The 3,966-nt window shown below is 51.8% G+C and overlaps 2 long non-coding RNA genes across 3 annotated transcripts; both read left to right on the forward strand.

Annotated features, from left to right (window-relative positions):
* Window positions 1-251: 251 nt before the first annotated feature.
* On the forward strand, window positions 252-1,498 carry LOC115292920. Of its 2 annotated transcripts, none has more exons than XR_003909234.1 (3): window positions 252-311; window positions 998-1,074; window positions 1,210-1,498. It is a non-coding gene; the product is annotated as an uncharacterized LOC115292920 (long non-coding RNA). The 2 variants fall into 2 exon arrangements; XR_003909233.1 differs by having other exon boundaries at window positions 1,213-1,498.
* Window positions 1,499-2,732: 1,234 nt separating this feature from the next.
* LOC115292921 lies at window positions 2,733-3,702 on the forward strand. The gene is made up of 2 exons (XR_003909235.1): window positions 2,733-2,983; window positions 3,444-3,702. It is a non-coding gene; the product is annotated as an uncharacterized LOC115292921 (long non-coding RNA).
* Window positions 3,703-3,966: the final 264 nt, after the last annotated feature.

A 3,966-nucleotide genomic window follows, 5' to 3' on the forward strand; every position in this document is an offset into this window, starting at 1 on the left:
GTTAGCTCAAGCCTTTGGAAGTGGGGTCCAAAAGATTTCTTTGCTGTTGAACTGTAAGTTGGACTCACAGGTTCTGTATTCAGTAAGGTTCTAGAACTTCCCTAACATAAAGCAGAAGGAAGGAACCAAAGGCTCAGGAATTCTGGGAGGTTGTAGATTTGTCATGTGTGACCTGCACACCCACTTTCTCACCATCCCCGGAGCAGGCTCAGGGCACACTCTGCGGAGGCTCTGAGGAAATACGGTAGCCAGGCAGCACCAGCGCCTTGGAGAGCTGTGTGGTGGCTGAGCTCCATAGGCGGGGCATGCTGGTGGGGACCCTGGCACTGATTTCAGTGGGGATGATGGGGTCCCTGTGTGGCAGAAGCCAAGGACAGCACTTAATTTCCAAGGATAAGGGCACAGTCACCTGATGGGCATCAGAATGTCTTCTCAATATTGCTATCCAGCTCTCCTACCAACGTCAATTATACAGTGTTTCCCTTCTCCATTATTTTTCTGTGATCTGACAATAGAAACACCTGAACGCTGTAGCTCACCTTGGCTATGAACTAGCTGGACGCCTCCACTCTGATCCTCTTTAATTTTTCTTTCTAATGCTTGAAATTAGAAAAAAGCACTTCCAAGAACATAATGGGTTCTACCAATGTATTCTTTATTCTTTGGCCTAATGAACTCTGAGCCCAGGGACATTATTTAGAAGGAAGGTTCCAAAGTGCGCATCACTTCTCCAGGGCTCCTTAAGTCAGGGCTCTGTGGGACCCCCTCCTGCGGCTCTGGGTTATTTCTGTGATCTTAGGGGTGCATGTTGACGAGTTGCCAATGATGGTGATGATGATGACTGAATATTTGTTGAGCCCATGGGTTATCTCTTGTTCCTTCTGACAGCCAAGGAGAGGAAGTGTTGTTCCAGTTCCTATTTTACCGAGGAGGAAACTGTCAGCTAATCACTGGCAGTCTGTCTCCCTGACCTTTACCCTTTACCCTTCCATCCCAGGTACCCAGGCGCTCTGTGGGAGTCTGCTCTGAACTCCAGCCACACTGCCTTCTACTTGGTGGTCAGACACTCAAAAGGTGAGCAGTGTTTTACAGCTAAATGTGCTTAGGCGTTGGAGGGAGGGATGTGGATTTTGTAAGTGGCAAAGCCTCATGTGGACATCTTGTCTGGCTCAATTATAATAATCCTGTTCCATGTTCCACGTGACACAGCAGAAGCCTGGAGGAGATGATTGAGTGCCCCAGGGTCGGACAGGGGTAAGTGACGGTAACCCTCACCTTCTGACTCCAGGGCCCACCCATGATCTCCTACACCTCCATAAGCCGCCCGTGGTCCTACAGACGGGAAAAGGTAATAGAGGTGGTGTTTGGAAATGCTGGCCAGCACCCCGGGTCTCACTGTCCTTCTCGTGGTCAGCCTGCTCACTGAACTTCCCATCATCGGAGGCAGGGTTCACTCGCTGGTCTGAGCCCACTGTAGGAGTAAAGAAAATAAAAAGCATTGACCATGAAGCAAAATTTGCTTCAATGCCAAGTTAGAAGTGTTGACAAAGTTTGTCCAGCCCCTACCAACCTGTAATTTTTATAAATACACTGCTCCCAGAAAAGTTGATTTAAGACCCACTGTCTCAGTTTTCCCCATCTGCAAAGTGGGGACAAACTGTGATCCTTTATGGTGCAGCTTGCGGACCAGAGAAGTCAGGGTGTGTCTTCAATGAGAAGACAAGTCTCTTTCCAGCCCTTTCTGTTTGGCTGCCCTTGGAAGCCCTCGCCCCTCCTGCTGAGCCCCCAGCCTGTTGCCTCTGACCGTGAGGGGACAGAGGAATAATATCCGTCAGCTAGGTTGTGGGCGTGGTGCTTTGTCTAAAGAGTATTACATCATCATCATCCGACCTGGTTTTCACTTCACTATCTTTCTAAGAATGAGAGCTGGGGGTGAGGGGAGGAGAGTGGGAGGAGAGCACCTGGGCCTTGAAACAGGAAACTCTTCATCCTCTCTGCATTCATGCTGAAAGAGATCCATGAAAGCACGTCTCTAGAAGCATGCATGGAACAGAGCTAAGAGGCACTTAGGGGCGCAGTGATGTTAGCTGTGCTGTCAGTGCGTCTTAACGGAGGGTGGGAGAGGACTCCCTGCCGAGCACGCCCACCCCCTCCCCAAAGTTTCCAGCCAGACTTGAGACAGCAGATCAACGACAGGTGGGCCTCGTTTGGTGGAAAGCAAGCAAGCCCCCGTGCAGGTTGCTTTTGCTGAGTCTGAGGTTGAGTGACTGGGAGGGTGACCATTTCCTGGAATTTTCTGTAGAATGAAGGAGGCTGGACATCCGTTGTTGCGTCCAGAGCAAGGATGGAGAAGCTCAGCAGTCCCTTCAGGTCTGTAGGGACTTGTTCATTGTGTTCTGCGTCGGCTGCAGCCTGGCCGTGAGCCAGACACATGATGTCTGATTTTGAGACTCGAGAGTATTGTTACTCCCATGTTAGCAGTAAGCAAACTGAGGTACAGGGGCGTCTGAATGGCTCCATTGGTTAAGCATCCGACTTGAGCTCAGGTCATGATCTCAGTTTATGAGTTTGAGCCCTGCGTCGGGCTCTGTGCTGACAGCTAGCTCAGAGCCTGGAGCCTGCTTCAGATTCTGTGTCTCCTTCTCTCTCTGCCCCTCCCCCACTCACACTCTCTCTCTCTCTCTCTCTCTCCTTCAAAAATAGACATTCAAAAACAAAGGTTTTTAAACTGAGGCACCGGGTGAGGAAGCATGGGGCTGTTGAATGCAGCGAGGCGAGAGGGGACACAGGCGGGACGGCATCTCACACCCACACTGACGTCCATCTCCCCGTGCAGCCGCGGGGGGAGGGGCTCTCCAGCCTTCCATGTCCCAGACGGACCTCTTCTCACAGGATCTTTAAGATACCTACAGTTTCAAAAGTGCTTTATTTGAAGTCTCCAGGATATTTGTCTAAGTGTTCCTCATTCAGTTTTATCCATAAGGTAATTATTAAACCGTATTCAAAATATTGTAAAAATTCCAAAGAATTTTTTAAAATAGTGTTACCAAGGAAGTTGCACGGACCCCCCTGAATTCTACCCTCTGCCTTGGTCGGTCCCACCTTCCTATTCCTCTGAGTAAACCCCTGTCCCAGGCATGTGAGCCCTTCATTTGCTGGAAGGCTGCCCCCAGGACCCAGAGGCACCTAGGAGTGTGGTGCCTAGGGCCAGAGCTCCAGAGGAACTCCCGGACTCCAGCTGACCTGGAGCTCCTTCCAGGGCTAAACGACCTGGGTCCCTGAGCCACTCGGATAGTGACCTTCTGCAAAAGCCATGCCAGTGGTGTGTCTGGCTCTAGAGTGGGGAGTGGACTCTCCCGGAGGTCCCTGCTCCCAGCCCCCAGAAGCTGGTTAACAGCCACAGGAAGATTCAGAGTTGTGATTTGTCTTTCGATTTTGCTTAGTGATCACTAAATAACGGCTGGGCGATCTCCTGACAGACCGTGAGCACGACTGCAGGGGCCACCCCATGGGCGAGCACAGGTGTGCTGGGTGCGCCCGGGTCTCCCCAGCTCAGGGCTGCGCAGCCTTCTCACCAGTCTCGGAAGCCGGTCCGATCTCTTCCCTGGGGTGGTGGGGGTGTCATCGAGGCAGCTCATTCCGTTCAGCACACCCTCCCCCTGCACCTGTGTTAACCCACCTTTCATTAAAAGGTTTTCTTCCTCCGAGACTGTTAGTTCCTGCGTTTTCTAAGAGAGCATTTCTCGGCAGATGTCTTGGAGAGGAGAGAGTGCAAACCTGGTGTGACAGAGGCCAGGAATCGTGGGAGGGGGCCGGCCCTCCCCCAAACCGTAGGTCTCTGCTGAGAACCGGGCGTGCCCAGCCTGGCCACTGATGCCAGGTGGGGTTCTCAAACAACAGCCTTGTCCCTCTGAGGACAGCTGCTTGGTGAAGCTTCTCCAACCTACATCTTGTCTGACAAGAAGC

Source organism: Suricata suricatta, chromosome 5 (genome assembly GCF_006229205.1).
Source record: "Suricata suricatta isolate VVHF042 chromosome 5, meerkat_22Aug2017_6uvM2_HiC, whole genome shotgun sequence".
NCBI lineage: Eukaryota > Metazoa > Chordata > Mammalia > Carnivora > Herpestidae > Suricata > Suricata suricatta.